Below are 18,570 nucleotides of genomic sequence, written 5' to 3'. Positions count from 1 at the left end.
GACCTAAGTTAGGAGCAGAAAAACCAGACAAAGAAAACAGGTGGAGACTTGAGACAGAGGCAGGAATATAAAGAAGTCCAAAATAAAATTCCAGGCACAAGACTCTTGGGCTGTTTTTTTGCAGGATCAGCTTGCTCCTCCCTTGGGGCCTACTTGGTGAAAATCTTTCTTCCAAGTTAGTCAAGAACTGGGACATCAACTCTTTCTAGTAATAGCTCCGTTTCAGTTCATATTTCCAGAACTGTGGGTGCTGAATAACTGGCACTCTGATTTTAAGTGCTGCAGAAGGAGGCCAGTAGGGGGCGCCAGCCATCACACTGGGAGCAAGAGGGCCCTGCAGTGTCCCAACTACCAGCAGGGTATGTGCTGTCACAACACTGAGCAAGAGGGTTCTGCAGTGTCCCCAGCTGCTAGTACACTGTGAGCAACAGGACCCTACAGTGCCCCAGAAGCCAGCAGGGGGTGTGCTGCCACTACGCTATGAGCAAGATGGCCCTGCAGTGTCCCAGCTGCCAGCAGGTGGTGTGCCACCACTACACTGTGAGTCAGAGGGCCCTACAGTGCCCCGAGAAGAGAACAGGGGGCACGCAGCACCACACGGTAAGCAAGAGGACCCTGCAGTTCTCTGGTTGCCAGCACGGGGGTGCGGCCATGAAATTACAAACAAGAGGATCTTGCAGTACCCCCAGTGGCCAGCAGGGGGCGGGCTGCCACTACACCGTGAGTAAGAGGGCCCAGCCGCACAGGCACCTCAGTGAGCAAGAGGACACTGCATAGCCCTGGTTGCCAGCAGGGGGCATGTTGCCACTACACTGTGAGCAAGAGGACCCTGCAGTACCCGGCCGCCAGGAGGGGGCACCCAAGCCTGCCTTTTCAGATTCCTGAGGCTCCGCCACTGATGTGCATCGCGTCACAGCGCCACCCTGTGTCACGTCACAGTGGTCTGCAGAGTTGTGTTCTCAGTATAGACCTGGGGGCACTTCGAGGGTGGAGCTGTGTCCTCCTCTGGGAGGACACCAAAGCACAAACCACAAAAGGAAAAACAGGTAAGACGATTTCCTCAAGATTATTTTGGAACTTTATAATTTGACTGCCCTATTGGATTTCTGTCTTGGATGGGACCTCTAACCCCTGTTTTTCCTCTCATTTGGAACACCTATATTTTCTCAATGCCTGTATTCCCATTGTATCTAGGAAGTAACTAGCTTGCTTTTGATTTTACAGCTTCATAGGTGGAAGGGACTTGCCTTTTCACAGATGAGACTATGGACTGTGGACTTTTGAGTTAATGTTGAAATAAGACCTGTGGGACTTTTGAGAAGGCATGATTGATTTTGAAATGTGAGGACATAAGATTTGAGGGGTTAAAGTTAAAGAATCAGGAATGCAGCTAAACATATAAAAACTTTGCAAACCCATAATTTTTATGATGAAACAAATACATTTTATCATCTTTTATGTATAATATGTTTTGATGCTTTTTTAACCCAATGAAATGTGAGTTTTGTGATTTTGATCTTACTATAGCAATGGTTTTATAAACAAAGAAAAACGAATAATTCAGGATTGCAGAGATAGTAGACTATTAAAAGTAGTTTGGGTATTAAATTATTATGAAATAATTGTGTATTCAATAATTCTAAATCCAACAGTTGTGATTGAACAGATCTGTAGGCATATGTAAGTGTTGAGGTGAAAGTGACAAGCAAAGCAGTTACGTTGAACATTTATGTCTGGAGGTAATCGATAGAGGAACTGGCTGTGGACCTTCACCTCTGCCTCATCTTTGTTTGTGCTGTAACTGAGTATCAAAAACAAAACAAAACAAAACCACCACTTATCTCTCAAAGAGAGAGAAAGAATGTTTCCTTCAATTTAAGCATTCCTAAATTGCCACCTGATGGCCCCTGTACTCTTGGAGGAGGCCAAGGCAGAGCAGACCCTCAGGTGGGCGGGCAATGCACTTAACCCTGAGGACATCAGGTACCCGGCTCCCCCATCCACTGCTGGCACCCAAGTCACCCCTGCTGCCTAGACGTGGCATGGGAGCAGCAAGTGGCTGGACACCCCAGACCATGCCCACGCCCCCAGCTCCTCATGCTGGGAATCCAGGCGGCAAAGTCAGGTGGTCCGCCCTGCTAGCAGCCGCTCAGTCTCATTGGTGTGGATGCAGAGTGCCCAGCGCAGGGGCTCAGGATCTGGAAAGGTGTCCAAGAGGAGCGGCCCCTTAGGCCGGATGGGCTGTGCACTCGGCGACCCTGATGCCACCCAAGCGAAGCTCCACCATCTCACACCAGTACCAGAGCTGTACCTGCAAACTGCGCATCCAGCACGGGCAGCAGTGGGGGCCGGTGGGGGAAGGAGCAACCCCTGACTTTCCATGCATCTCCCGCTCCGTGACACCTGCCAGGCAGACACCGGGGCCAGAGTCTCGGCGTTGAAGCCAGCCCATCCACGAAGCCGCTCCAGTGCCGCTGAGTGCCCATGCCAGACCCGGTCTCCCTTTGAGGAGGAGTTGGGGCGGCGGCATGGTCAGACAGGTCTCCCCCTCCTCCCTTATATGAGATATAGGTAAGGATTGATAATGTTCCATCAGGAATTCATGTTTGTGATATGAAATGCGCGCCTGCAATCCTGTTCCTGTTGTCCTCCGGCAGCCCGGGCGAGCCCAAGAGAACCGGGAGCCCAGTGATGCCTGCCCCCAGCTGCAGCCCCGCCTGCCCCCAGCTGCATCCCCACCTGCCTGCGCGCACCTGGGAGCGGCTTCCGGGAGCCGGGCGGCCACCGTGGCGCAGGCGCGCACCTAACGGCTTTGCGGGGCTCGCTTGGTCTGAGGTCGGAGGCTGCAAGTGTTGCTGCTGAAGGCTGTGGTGACCCGGCTGGATCACGGGTTCTGGGCTAGAAAGCAGATTTGGGATTGTAGATTGGGGGTTGGCGCCAGGTGGGGGTGGGAGGAGCCAGAAGCTAGTTGCTGGGGATCTGAGAAGTCACCACCTTGAAGAAGTTCCTCGGGTTCGAGAGCCAGGGGCCAAGGCAGAGCAGAGCCTCAGGTCCTGGGCTCCATAGACCCCGCCTACACCGCTTCCCGGCACCGAATCCGAGACGCGGAACAGCGAGAGATCCACAGGATGGCTGTCGGGGGCACCGCCGCGGAGGTGGAGCTGCCTTGCACACCGGAGCGGAGACCTGGAAGCCCGCGACAAGCCGCACAGGTAGCGGGGCTCAGCCCGGGTTTGGAGGGTTCCCTAGGCCCGGCTTCCCCCTTGGGACAGGGCCTTGGAGGGCGCTGGGCACCCTCGGAGCAGCGGAGCCTTATGAGCCTCAGCTGCTGTATCCTTCCTAATTCCCCAGCTGGAGCACTTGGAGAGTGTGAGTGATTTAACTCACTAAGTTAGGCATATACAGTGTTGTTATTTTTAACGTTCATGTTTAAAGTATGGTGTTTTATACGTTACAGGAGGTCCCTACTGAGAGAACTCATTCCCCTATCAAAAATACCGGGAGTCATTTTCAGCAGGCGAAAATTTTTTAGATAAAACTGCCCGTTTTACATAGATCGGTTGTTTACTGAAGGGTCTTAGAGGGAAACTTGGAAGTGGGAGGTGGGTTTTGTGTACTTGAATGAGAAGACACATTTTTCTCAAAATGTGAACTCTCTTTGTGTTTATCAATTTTACATAAACCGAATGAAAATATCAAGGTTTTAACATTTTTGCACGACACCTGCTGTCTTTTACTATTGTGATGACATTTTAAATAATTTTATAATGGACTGAAAAAATGCTTCTCTAGATATTAAAATGTGCTATTAATTTGAATAATTGTTTACTAAAAGCTGAAAATATCGATAAATGCATGGAACAGAATAGGAAATGCAGAAACACTGAAATGATATAAGACATATGTAAGGATTGATAATGTTGACAGATAAAAATAGGAAAGGATGAATTATTAATGAAAACAATGTCTGCTCTTTGAAGAAAACTAATGAAATTTTATATCACAAACATGAGTGCCTGATGGAACACAGATTGAAACTTTTACATATGCAAGTGACAAAAGTATCAGAAGAAAACACACATGCTTATTTTACAGGTATATTTTATGTTGGCAAAGCCTTCCTAAGAATGACCGCAGAGGCAGGCATTCTGAAGGTTGATTTAGCAAACTAAAAATTAAAACTACCTGTGTATCAGAAAAAAAATGAGAAAGAAAACAAACTTGAAAAGTATTTACTATATTATATATATATTCAGATGAGAAGTGTGTTTTCATTTTACAGGGAATTCATTATATTATATATCGTGTGATGTATAGTACTGGCATGTATAGCATATATATTACATATATAATGTTATATGTAAATCAGTTATATATACAAATTAGATGAAAAGTTACATATATACACATTAGATGAAAAGTGCATCTTCATCTTATAGGAAATTCTTTAAAATCAAATAAAAACTCTAATAAAAGTGGGCAAAGAACTTTTTTGCAGATTTACAAGTTACTTATGTACATAGGAAAGAATTCTTTGCGTTTCTGGTATAAGAATTTAAATTAAAAGAGGAATGAAACTGTTTTCTGTCCACAATATGTGTGAAGATGTTTTGTACTGCTGCTTAAGGTTTAAGTTGCCGATTACTTTTTAAATAGACAATGTGGTGGTAAGTACTACGTTTAAAAAATGTGGATACTCTGCCCATCAATTCCATTATACTGAAATATCCTTAGGAAGCAGAGATACAGGCACTTTGTTTTTTGCAGCACTTATTTTTAAAAGAACAGATAGAATGAATTCTATAAATAAATTTCTGTTGCAGCCATAGGATAGAATAATATGTAACCATTGAATGTGACAATAAATATAGAAGTATGTTGATGTGCAAAGATATATTTTGTTATAGCCAGCAAGGAAAAAATAATAAGTTTGATTATACACACACACAAACATACTATGGTCTTGTGTTAACAAAAAATGTGTGCAAAATGCGATAACATTTCTAATTTCTGGGCATTTGCATTTTAAAGTTTTTCTTTTTCTTTTTTTTTTTTTTTTTGGGACGGAGTTTCACTCTTGTTACCCAGGCTGGAGTGCAATGGCGCGATCTCGGCTCACAGCAACCTCCACCTCCTGGGTTCAGGCAATTCTCCTGCCTCAGTCTCCTGAGTAGCTGGGATTACAGGCATGCGCCACCATGCCCAGCTGATTTTTTTTATTTTTAGTAGAGACGGGGTTCCACCATGTTGACCAGGATGGTCTCAATCTCTTGACCTCGTGATCCACCCGCCTCGGCCTCCCAAAGTGCTGGGATTACAGGCTTGAGCCACCGCGCCCGGCCTTTAAAGTTTTTCCTAACTGTGGTTGCTTCAGTGAGCATGTACAACACTTCTAGTACAAGTTTAGTATTAATGGAATAATTCTTGGGAAGAGGAATATGAACATTGCCCAGATAAAAACAATCTCTCTATTTTTTATCATCATTATTATTGTGCGTTATCTATGAACTTTTAGCCTCTTCAGAACTAAAAAGGGAATGTTTTTATCTGTCTCCAGATTTTATGTATCTATTTTATTATGTACACATATTTTTCTTACACAAAGATTTAACTCATTTGCAAACAATGATAGATCAGTTGTTTCATTTTACTTGTATTCTTTGAAAATAAAAATAACAAATATAAATGATTACTATTGCAAAAATACTGCTTTATAGGAGTTTATTTAAAAATATTGAACTCCCCATCTGTATTTATCCATTCTTTCATTCAATTTATTCATCAAACATAACCTGAGTACCTATTCTGTAGCAGACGTATTCTACTATCTCTCAGGACCCTTCCATCCTTAGAAACTTTGTGTTTACCTGCCCTGTCTGCACAAGCCGAGAGATTTGAAATGGGGATATTAGAACTTAATCTCATTTAAACTTTATCTCCCATCTTTCAAACAAAAGGATTTCTGAAGTTAGAAAATAGTAGAAGATAACCTTGAACCGCCCTTTGAAAAGTTTATCCACCTTAAACACTAATATTAATCATGGGAAAGTCTGATTTGCATATATTCTCTAAATATAAGTATTGAATTAAATGATCCATACCTATTCATTTGAATCATGAGATTCCTTTGTCTTCAAGTTGTTTGAAAAATCCAAGAATTAATTTGTTTAAAAAATACATTACTGTTATTTCAGTGTTCTTCCCCGTAGTACCTTTAAGAACTGCAATGTATTTAAGTGCCAGTTATACCCCTAGAACTGCCCTAGACCTGCTGAGTATACCATATGCTACTTAATGTAAGGACTCATGGATTGTGTGATGCCCCATTATTATATATATCAATAAACTAATTTTTTAAATGCTACCAATTATAGTTGTAATAAATCATGAATTATAAGTGGCATTCAAATATCAGAGGTGTTAAAATGTGACCTACTCTTTAAGTCATCCTACAAAGTAGGTATAATTGTATTATTTTACTTAATTAAAATTTTTTTGTTAAGTAAGTAGTAATAGAAACAATCCCAGAACTTTGGGAGGCTGAGGTGGGAGGATTGCTTGATGCCAGGAGTTTGAGACCGGCCTGAACAACAAAATGAGATTCTTGCTCTACATAAAATCTTAAATTAGCAGCTGGGCATGCTGGTGCACATCTGCAGTCCCAGCTACTCAGGAGACTGGGTATGGAGGATTGCTTGAGCCCAGGAGTTCCCTGCTACAGTGAGGTATGATTACATCGTTGCACTCCAGCCTGGGCAAAAATGTGAGAACTTATCTCAAAAAATGAAAATCTAGCCGGGCACGGTGGCTCAAGCCTGTAATCCCAGCACTTTGGGAGGCCGAGGCGGGTGGATCACGAGGTCAAGAGATCGAGACCATCCTGGTCAACATGGTGAAACCCCGTCTCTACTAAAAATAAAAAAAATCACCTGGGCATGGTGGTGCGTGCCTGTAATCCCAGCTACTCAGGAGGCTGGGGCAGGAGAATTGCCTGAACCCGGGAGGCGGAGGTTGCGGTGAGCCGAGATCGCGCTATTGCACTCCAGCCTGGGTAACAAGAGTGAAACTCTGTCTCAAAAAAAAAAAAAGAAAATCTCACAATTTAGAGTTGTTGCTGTAGGAACTATTTTAAATACTTTACATAGTTTCTCATTTTAGCATCATGATGTCCTATGAGATAGCTATTATTGTTGTTTTTATTAATGAGCAAGTTGAAGCACAAAAAGCTAAGTAACAGCTGGTAAATGACAGAGTTTAAAGTAGGACTGAAACCCTAGTTGAACTGAATCCAAAGACCAAGCTCTTTCTATTCAAATAGGCTGCTGTTTTCATTAAGGTAGTGAGCAATAAGAGCTAAAAAGTATTGTACTTTCTTCAAGAAAAATAAGGAAGAGGGAAAACATGCTATTCAATGTTTACAATTATGTGAATGACTGTATGTTTTGACATATTGCACTACACTTTCCTAAAAGGTCCTCTTAGTCTTGCACTACTGCTCTGCATTTGGCCTGTGCCACTGGCTGTGTGGAAGTGGTCACTCTCCTGGTAAACAGAAAATGCCAGGTTAACCTTTGTGACAAAACAGAACACCTTTAATACAGGTATATAGTAGCCAACTCTTTCAGCATGACATGGGTTTGATTTACATATATAAAATTAAAATAAATTTATTTTGTTTAAATATAACTAGTTGGTTAAACCTGTGGGATATGTATTTTGAATTCTTAGAATTTACAATCTATTTCTTGATCTAATATGGACAGGCTGTACATTGCCAGGAAGAGACTTGTGCCATCATTCTGCTGAAACATGGCACCAACCTATATCTTAAGGATATCTATGGCATCACCGCTCTCCCTTATGCTGGGTATAATGAGAGTATGTCGCTGGCAGAAAAACTACTTTCTCATGATGCAAATATTGAAGCAATGGACAGATGTAGATCAATCAATTTTCTTTTCAAAGTATTCATTTTAACCTTGACATAGGTAAGGTAACCTTGACATAGGTAACCTTGACACAGGTTTTAACCTTGACAATTAAGTTATTTTGAAATAACTTAATTGTCTAAAATCGTATTTTAAATAATGATACTTTGAAAGAAGCATTAAAGGGCATAACTTTTTAAAATATACTTTGGAAAATATTTGTGAATTTCTTAAAGGTAAAACCTTTTCAATTTTTTTTAAATGCCAGGTTTTTTTTTTTCCCTAAATAATGTAAAACAACACAGGAAAGAAAATATGCCCTGAAACTAGGCTTTATCTTAAAACTCAAACAAAACTAAAGTAACTTAGAATAAATGGACATCTTGCGGCTGCTGACAGTTTTCTAAAAACCTGATGTATCATCTCTCAGTGGTGAGGCTTAAGAGGGAAAAATGGGAAGGGTAAAGGAGAACCATCAGGAATATGCAGGTCACTTGGAATTTAGGTAATAAGGGAAAATGCAAGAAGAGGTTTTTTTAGTTTGTTGTTCTTCCAGATTATGTGTTGAACAAAGTGCTCTTTAGCTGTGGGGCTAATAAATTTTGGTTTGAAAAAGAAAGTGAGTTGAAACTTGCCTAGAGATTAATTTCAGGAGGACTCTGAGGAAACCATATTGGCAGTGAATATGTGGTGACAAAATGAGGAACGCTTCAACAGAAGATGAAACAAATTATTAACCGACTTACTACCCCTCCAGGCAGAAACAGCCACTTAAATCTAAGATTCTAAACTTTCCTCTCAATTCTAGAATGTCTTGATGGAAAGGCGGGAGATAAGGAGCTTATTAATAGCGAAATAAAGTTGGATTTTCAGTTTATTTGTCCCTGTTCTACTCATACCCATGAACATTAAATGTAGATTTAATACATGACTCTCTTACTCTTCTTTTTTTGGCCACATCTACAACTGATAAAGGGAATTAGCCACGTGGGTGAGGGATGAGGCTGAAGGGATTGCCTGCTGCACAAATTCTCAGAATTGTGCATTATAGTGACCTGAGCAAATTTTGTTAAAAATCTAAAATTTTAGGCTTTCCCCTGAAGCTTTTGATGTAATAGATCTAATAAGGCCTGAATGTGTATGTTTTAAAATGTTTTCTTGAAGCTGGGCACAGTGGCATGTTCCTTTACGTAGCTGCAGTTTGAGCCTAAGAGTTTGAGTCCAGCTTGAGCAACATAGTGAGACTCTTATCTCTAACCACAGTAACAGCAAAAACAAACAAACAAACGCTCGCGGTTTGGATATACTCCTGTTTAAGAACCCCAGAATAGATAAGTGCAATATATACATTTCTGTATCTCAAAAAATGTACAAAATCTCTAGAAGAGTTGGCATTTGCTAGGTGCTACTTTCTTTAAAGTTCTTTTCAATAAGATTCGCCTGACTCACCTGTCTTTCTCTATGTCTGTGACTGGGACGTGCAAGGGAATATTATTGGCAGTATCTCTCAGCTTACAGAATAACACATATTTTTCCCACCGTTAATCATTCACTGACATTCAGAGAGTCTTCAAAAATTTGCTTATAGGTAATCTTTCCATAAGTAGAGGCTGACTCTTTAATGATTTCATGTTCCTTTGTCACCCTACAGGTGATTATGTGTTAACAAATGTTCATTACAAGTTGGATTTTCTTAATTAAAATAATAGCCAATCCTAAATATTTTTTAGTTGATGTTGTATTATGAACTATCTCAGTATGTCTGTTAAGTTTATAGATCTTTAGCATAACCAGGATGTCAGCTTTACACACTGAAATCCATGAGGTTGATATAAATTTGATATAAATCAAAATTCTTTTGATTAAAAGAATTTCCATAGAAATTATTTTAATAATTTAGTGTTGGCAGTCATATAAACTATCTATTTGGCTAACAATCTGGGAAAATTATATACAAATAGATTGTCAATGAATACATGTTGGAAAAATTCTTGAAGTAGGTATTATGATTTTTAATACCAATTTTTATTATATATGAGGGCCTGATTTTTTTTGGTAAAACTTATGATACTAGAGAAAGAAAATACTTTACATGCAAATACTTGGATTATATACAACTATTTAGTTACACATTCACAGCAAATATAAAAACAAAAGGGCTATATTCTAAATGTGCACAAATTTGTTTGCCTCTATAAATTCAGTCAACGTGTAAAATTTAGAAGACTTATGCAGAAATCTGGACTTCAGACTTGCCTTTAAAAATCAAATTATACAGAAATCTGGACTTCAGACTTGCCTTTAAAAATCAAATATAGTGTCCCCTGAGTTTCTATCACTGTTGGCCTGCTGTGTGGAGGATGCTCCTTTATAAAAGGTGTATATTCTCCAGTTTGCTACTGTGCCCACATCAGTACTTTCCTTACTCAGATAACCTTCCTTTGTCCTTGTAGGTATTTGAGTTTACAACTCTTACGTTGTAGTATATTTTGATAAAGATTTCAAGGCTTTTAAGTCAACGTGTATTTGTTTATAATATATAGTCTGTAGATTATATAAATCCCTCAGTTATGGGGTTGAAATTTAGAATTTAGTTTAAAACTGTTTTTCTTTATACCAAAAATAATTATCTTTCCATATGAATGCCTAGAAGTTTTTTTAGGTTATTCCTGGTTATAGTTGGATAGTCTATGAATATTGCAGACATTACATCTTTCTCCTCAGCAATCTTCCTTAAAAATGCAAGAGACTTATTGACTTTCATTATGCTAGAAATAACCCATATGGATTAGTATGAGAACTTTCATTGTATTTGTATTTGCTTTATATTTAGCCTAAAATAAAAAAAATAATTTTAAATAGCCATTTAAATGGAAACCAGTAAAAATGGATTTAAAAAGTAGAGTTGCATTAGGGTCCCAGCATTACCATTACAATTGAGAATAGAATTTCTTACTGAGCTTTGATTTTTTTTTTTTTTTTTTTTTTTGAGGCGGAGTCTTGCTCTGTCACCAGGCTGGAGCGCAATGGCGCAATCGCAGCTCACTGCAACCTCTGCCTCCTGGGTTCAAGCAATTCTTCTGCCTCAGCCTCCTGAGTAGCTGGGACCACAGGCACGTGCCACCATGCCCAGCCAATTTTTGTATTTTTAGTAGAGACGGGGTTTCACCATGTTGGCCAGGCTGGTCTTCAACTCCTGACCTCAAGTGATCCGCCTGCCTCAGCCTCCCAAAGTGCTGGGATTATAGGCGTGAGCCACCACGCCCAACTGGTTTTTTGTTTGTTTTTTTTTTTTATATTTATTTTTAAGTTTTGAAAACCTCTCTCTCTTACACAGAATATACTGAGCTTTATAACAGTTAAGATAAAAATCTGTTCTCTTGTATTAAAAGAAACCCATGGACTATTTAATAATATGGAAAATATGTACACTTGAAGCCAATCATTATTAATTCAGAGCTCATTTCCTTAGTGGCCCATTTGGAGCAGGAGTGCCTGACATTGGCATCTGGGATCCTAACATCATTGATAGAAGTGAATCAAGCAAGTTTGTGCAACCCAGAGGAAACCTCCAACTGTATTGGGAAGCTCTGGAAACTGTATCTCTGAAACTCTTTAGTTTCTTAAATGTTAATATTTGCCACAAAAAGTATTGTCAGATGGGTATTAGGTAAAGTTCAAGAGATTTCTTGATTATTGGATATAAAATACAGTTTTGTAATACTTCTCATATGCAGATTATCATGGAGTCTTTCTCTTAGGATACAATAAGCAAATAGTCTTTGGAATGTAGTTTAAGAAACACTGCTCTAGAGATAATAATTTAGATCATAAATTTATATAAAAAACTTAAAGTATTTGCTACTATGTTTTAGGTTTTGGGGGATATAGAGATAAAAGATACAGGCCTTACCGTCAAGAAGCTCTTGGTTTCAGGGGGGAAAAATGAAGTTATTACAATATACCATGCTAAGTGCTGTGATCAAAGCAAGCATTCTTGGGACTGGTATGTTTGAAGGGAGTTTTGATGATGACCACAGTTAATGTGGGGAGGCAGAGGAGGGGTGTTTGCAAGGCAGAGAGCAACACACCTGAAAGCGCAGAGGAGTGAAGGAGTGAGAAGGAAGGGACTGGTTTTCATTTATTTCCTTTTTTTTGTTGTTATTTTTTAAATTGCATTTTAGGTTTTGGGGTACATGTGAAGAACATGTAAGATTGTTGCATAGGTACACACATGGCAGTGTGATTTGCTGCCTTCCTCCCCATCACCTATATCTGGCATTTCTCCCCATGCTATCTCTCCCCAACTCCCCACCCCCTGCAGTCCCTCCCCTATTTTCCCCTGACAGACCTCAGTGTGTCATGCTCTCCTCCCTGTGTCCATGTGTTCTCATTGTTCAACACCCACCTATGAGTGAGAACATGCGGTGTTTGATTTTCTGTTCTTGTGTGAGTTTGCTGAGAATGATGGTTTCAAGGTTCATCCATGTCCCTACAAAGGACACATAGTTTTTCCCTGTCCAAATTTTCCCTGTCCAGTCTATCGTCGATGGGCATTTGGGTTGGTTTCAGGTCTTTGCTATTGTAAACAGTGCTGCAATGAACATTTGTGTGCATGTGTCCTTATAGTAGAACGATTTATAATCCTTTGGATACATACCCAGTAATGGGATTGCTGGGTCAAATGGGATTTCTATTTCTAGGTCCTTGAGGAATCGCCACACTGTCTTCCACAATGGTTGAACTAATTTACACTCCCACCAACAGTGTAAAAATGTTACTATTTCTCCACATCCTCTCCAGCATGTGTTATCTCCAGATTTTTTAATGATCACCATTCTAACTGGCTTGAGATGGTATCTCAATGTAGTTTTGATTTGCATTTCTCTAATGACCAGTGATGATGAGCATTTTTTCATATGTTTGTTGGCCTCATGTGTGTCTTCTTTTGTAAAGTGTCTGTTCATATCCTTTGCCTACTTTTGAATGGGCTTGTTTGTTTTTTTCTTGTAAATCTGTTTTAGTTCTTTGTAGATTCTGGATATTAACCCTTTGTCAGATAGGTAGTTTGCAAAAATTTTTTCCCATTCTGTTGGTTGCCAATTCACTCTAATGACTGTTTCTTTTGCTGTGCAGAAGCTGTGGAGTTTGATTAGGTCCCTTTTGTCTATTTTGGCTTTTGTTGCCAATGCTTTTGGTGTTTTGGTCGTGAAGTCCTTGCCTATGCCTATGTCCTGAATGGTTTTGCCTAGATTTCCTTCTAGGGTTTTTATGATGTTAGGTCTTATGTTTAAGTCTTTAATCCATCTGGAGTTAATTTTAATGTAAGGTGTCAGGAAGCGGTCCAGTTTCTGCTTTCTGCACATGGCTAGCCAGTTTTCCCAACACCATTTATTAAACAGGGAATCCTTTCCCCATTGCTTGTTTTTGTGAGGTTTGTCAAAGGTCAGATGTTGTAGATGTGTGGCGTTGCCTCCGAGCCCTCTGTTCTGTTCCATTGGTCTATATCTCTGTTTTGGTAACAGTACCATGCTGTTTTGATTACTGTAGCCTTGTAGTATAGTTTGAAGTCTGGTAGTATGGTGCCTCCAGCTTTGTTCTTTTTGCTTAGAATTGACTTGGCTATGCGGGCTCTCTTTTGGTTCCATATGAAGTTTAAGGTAGTTTTTTCCAGTCCTGTGAAGAAGGTCATTGGTAGCTTGATGGGGATAGTATTGAATCTGTAAATTACTTTGGGCAGTATGGCCATTTTCATGATATTGATTCTTTCTAACCATGAGCATGGAATGTTTCTCCATCTGTTTGTGTCCTCTCTTATTTCATTGAGCAGTGGTTTGTAGTTCTCCTTGAAGAGATCCTTTACATTCTTTGTTAGTTGTATTCCTAGGTATTTTATTCTCTTTGTAGCAGTTGTGAATGGCAGTTCGTTCTTGATCTGGCTCTCTTTAAGTCTGTTATTGGTGTATAGGAATGCTTGTAATTTTTGCACATTGATTTTGTACCCTGAGACTTTGCTGAACTTGCTTATCAGTTTCAGATTTTGGGCTGAGAGGATGGGGTCTTGTAAATATACAATCATGTCGTCTGCAAATAGAGACAATTTGACTTCCTCCTTTCCTAATTGAATATGCTTTATTTCTTTTCTTGCCTGATTGCTCTGGCTAGAACTTCCAGTACTATATTGAATAGGAGTGGTGAGAGAGGGCATCCTTGTCTAGTGCCAGATTTCAAGAATGCTTCCAGTTTTTGCCCATTCAGTATGATATTGGCTGTTGGTTTGTCGTAAATAGCTTTTATTATTTTGATATACGTTCCATCAATACCTAGTTTATTGAGGATTTTTAGCATAAAGGGCTGTTGAATTTTGTCAAAGGCCTTCTCTGCATCAATTGAGATAATCATGTGGTTTTTGTCTTTGATTCTGTTTACGTGATGAATTACATTTATAGACTTGCGTATGTTGAACCAGCCTTGCATCCCCAGGATGAAGCCTACTTGATCATGGTGGATAAGCTTTTTGATGTGCTATTGCAATCGGTTTGCCAGTATTTTATTAAAGATTTTTGCATCTATGTTCATCATGGATATTGGCCTGAAATTTTCTTTCCTTGTTGAGTCTCTGCCGGGTTTTGGTATCAGGATGATGTTGGTCTCATAAAATGATTTGGGAAGGATTCCCTCTTTTTGGATTGTTAGTAATAGTTTCAGAAGGAATGGTACCAGCTCCTCTTTGTATGTCTGGTAGAATTCAGCTGTGAACCCATGTGGACCTGGGATTTTTGTGGGTGGTAGGCTATTAATTGCTGCCTCAACTTCTGTACTTGTTAATAGTTTATTCACGCTTTCAACTTCTTCCTTTCTATATTGTATGTTGAAGTTCAAGCATCTTAGAGAAGATTTTTTGTTCATTTGAGAAATTTGTAATTTTATGAAATTTTTTTTGCCCTTTTATAGGATGGAAACACCACTTTTATTTGCTATAATTTGCAAGAGACAGCAAATAGCGAAATTTTAGTGAAAAACCAGGCAAATGTACGTGCTATTGATAGGCTGAGACAGTACAGTAGTTCTTGTTTAAAATAAAAACCTGAGTGTTCTAGAGTGGAGTCACTCAATTCAGAAATATGAATAAGATTAACATAATTATTGGTATATAGTGAAAAATATCAACACAATCAGATAGAAAAGCAAATATCTGGACTAAGCAACATAAAGGACATATAGTAGGATCCATTTTCTCTTATAATTTAGAGTGTTATTTGTAATCTGATGTTTTTGTTCTTGTAATCTTATATTAGCTAAAGGTTTTTGTATTCGTTTTATTAATTTTTGAAGTGTGGACTTTTAGTTTATGACTACTAGTATTGCCATTATTGTTATTATTATTTATTGTTTTCAGGCTGTAGATGGCTCTTATCTGACTCCTAGCTGATATAAATTACAATATATCAGACCAGGAAAGCAATGGGAAAATCTTCATTTAAATCTTTGCGTACTTTAGATAAATGACCTCAGCACAGTTTCTTGGCCATCAAGGGACTACAAGTTAGCAACTCGTATTATGTCATACCCCAGGGGAACAAGAGATTTCCTTGTTGTCCCTTTCTTTTAGCCTTTGTGATAATTTACAAAAATGAACACTGGAGCACCCAAGATACTTATAGACACAAGCTAGTACATGTAAATGGTTATTATGTCTACATTCACAGGCAGGATATTAAATCAATAAAGTATCAAACTAGCTGTTTATTATTGACTTTATTAAAGTTCTTGAATGGAGTTATTTCTTTGTTATTTTAGAACAGCCCTAATGCTTCCTGTACATTATGGCTCATCAGGTATTGTCAATATTTTTCTTCAGCAAAATATTAATGTCTTTACTCAAGATGTGTGTATGAGATGCATAGGATTATGCTATTTATTGTGGTTTGACAAGTAAGTGTTTATATTAAAAGATGAGTTAATACTAAATTGATGTTTAAAATAATTGCAACCATTGAATCTTATACATTAGGTGAGAGGTCATAGTTTGGTTCAGGTCATTTGAAATAGCAAGAGTTAGTCCACTTTTTAGCTAGAAATCAACAGAAGCCCAGATTAGTTAGAAGTAGAATGCAAGATTCTTTCAGGACTTTAAAGATCCTTATGCCTGGGGATCTGAGTGTGGTTCATCTCATTCTAAGTATAATCTCCATGCATCAGATGAATGTAGAGCACATCTTTGACTTCTGTTTTCTTCATTTTTTTTTTTTTTTATTTTGTAGAGGCAAGGTCTCACTATGTTGCCTAGGCTGGTCTTGAACTCCTGAGCATAAGTAATCCTCCTGCCTCGGCCTCTCAAAGTGCTAGCCATCATGCCTGGCCTGACTTTTCTAATGAGTTATTGGATCTTGAAGTGTTCAATTTAGCAGAAAATCTTGTATTGTCCCCTGGGGCTATCTTCTGTGTCTTCCTTCTTTGAATTTTCCATGAAGCTAAGGTGTTTTCTAAGTCCAAGGAAGGCAATCTTTCTTTACAAGTCAGAAGGGGGAAAAAAGGCCATTCTAATTATTCTGTTGTTTCCATGGATTCACTTGCTGTATTGTTGCCAATGTAACTGGTCCTGCAATCTGATAATGATTGACCTTTGCCACCAGGATGCATTCGCTGATTCAGACCCCTCAGTTTTCATGGTGATTCGTACATGGAGTTCAAAGCTACGGTGTTTATTAGTTATTCACTTATGCTCAGCCATTGTTCTCAGCACCCTGCTCTGGGAGCCAGGCCTCCTAGATTTACCCACACAAATAGTGAGCAGATTGATGCTTCCCCTATACTAAAAACATTATTTGGAGCCCACATCTTAGCTAGACTTAGCCTAGGCCTTCATGGTAAGTTAACCTTTGAGACCCCTGTTGGTCTTTTCTCTAACAAATATTAGTTGAGATTGTTCCCACCAGTCAGAGATGTTCAAATAATGTTGTAGGAAGAGATTAGAGTTCCCTTTCCCTTTTGCTGTCAGATTTGTATCTTGAGGCTCTTTTATATCCTATGCAGCAGCCTTGGTTAGATAGCAGAAGGCTCCATATTGTCTTTCCACAGAGCAGTGGGAATCAACTTGCAGTTGGCCCCGCAAGTAATCCATTTCTACAATAATAAAAATCTCCCAGGCTACTTGCATATCTTCCTCAAGTTTTAAATGTATTTTAAAGTTCCACTTCACAGGAAGCCATTTGATAAAATTCTCTGAATCTCAAGTAGGTGAGTTGGATTGAACAGAGCTAAGCTTCATCTATGACTCATGAGTATCCATGTATAAAACAGGGCTTTGTACTTGCTTCAGCAGCATATACTTTAAAATTGGATCAACAGAGAGCAGATAAGCAGAAGCATGGCTGCTGCCTAAGGATGGCTCACAAATTCATAAAGCATTCCATATCTTGCATTGACCCTGGAAAGTCATTTGACTATTTCTTGACCAGCTCCAAGGAAGCAGTGTGAGTCAAACCAAAACAGGAGACACCCAATATTAAAATTGTGATTATTACTATAAAACTATTAATGTATGGTGATGTATGAAATGACAACAGAGCTGAGTAACATATGGGATGTTACATGCAAATATGTTGTTAGTATATGTCTTGGAAATGGGAAAATGTCAACTTGCATTTCCTTCATAAACCTGAAAAACAATAAAAGCAGGGTTTTTTTCTTGTGTGTTAGTTGGAGAGGATCCTGGCACAGACGTGCTGGCTCAGAGTCTGAGGCGGTAGAGAAGGAGTGGTGGTTGTCAAAGCCAGGCTTTGACATCTGTTAATTTTCTGCTCTTGGTGTGATTGATGAGCTCAGTAATAGGGGACAATTATGTTATCTATTTTAATCAAATTATTTATATATAAATTTAGTTATAAGTTATGAATTACCTAAAATGCCCTGATGTACAAGCCACGATAAATACAACTAATAAACAAAATTAGCACTTAATAACATTTTATGAAAACTGCAACATTTGAATATTAGAACCTATGGAAAACACACATCAAACTTCATTTGGGACTCCAAAATAGTTTCAGCAATAAAGTTCAAGAATAAATTATTCCATTGCTTTCCTATTTCGCTGAACATTTAAGCATGTAATCTCATTACATCTTCCTAACAATCTAGTGAAGTAAGGTAGACAAATCGTTATTTTTTAGAAGAAACCACAGAGCCTAAGAGAAGCAACTTGTCTGAGCACAAATACCTATTGGTTACAGAGCAAAGACTTGTTCTGAGTGAAGGGTGCTTTGCACGATGTCCAGCTAACTATAGTTAATTTACTGAGCTGTGCTCCCTCCCTTTATGAGCACTTCACTTCTTTTTCTTTAATTAAAAGGCGAATAAACTTGTAAAGCTTAAAATTTTGAAGTGTATGGGACAGAAATTAAATTCTGGTATTAGCGCTGATATTGCCTGAAATGGTTTAATAATTTAATGTGTTTGGTAAATATTTTTTATTTTAGTATTAAAATAACAATTTTATTTATTACATTTTTTTTTTTTTTTTTTTAGGCTGAGACGGGGGTTTTCTCTCTTTACCCAGGCTGGAGTGCAATGGCGCGATCTCGGCTCACTGCAACCTCCGCCTCCTGGGTTCAGGCAATTCTCCTGCCTCAGCCTCCTG

The 18,570-nt window shown here is 39.1% G+C and overlaps 1 long non-coding RNA gene and 1 other non-coding gene across 2 annotated transcripts; both read left to right on the top strand.

The window, feature by feature from the left end:
• Window positions 1-239: 239 nt before the first annotated feature.
• LOC116538421 lies at window positions 240-4,048 on the top strand. The gene is made up of 2 exons (XR_004263637.1): window positions 240-3,212; window positions 3,461-4,048. It is a non-coding gene; the product is annotated as an uncharacterized LOC116538421 (long non-coding RNA).
• Window positions 4,049-17,241: 13,193 nt separating this feature from the next.
• LOC116538524 lies at window positions 17,242-17,350 on the top strand. Its single transcript, XR_004263664.1, has one exon. It is a non-coding gene; the product is annotated as a U6 spliceosomal RNA (small nuclear RNA).
• The last annotated feature ends 1,220 nt before the right edge of the window (window positions 17,351-18,570 follow it).

Source organism: Sapajus apella, unplaced genomic scaffold (assembly GCF_009761245.1).
Source record: "Sapajus apella isolate SASKATOON/1434 unplaced genomic scaffold, GSC_monkey_1.0 scaffold119, whole genome shotgun sequence".
In the NCBI taxonomy this organism is placed as follows: Eukaryota; Metazoa; Chordata; class Mammalia; order Primates; family Cebidae; genus Sapajus; species Sapajus apella.
The sequence above is the reverse complement of the archived record's forward strand: the minus strand, read 5'-3'. Positions and strand labels throughout refer to the sequence as shown.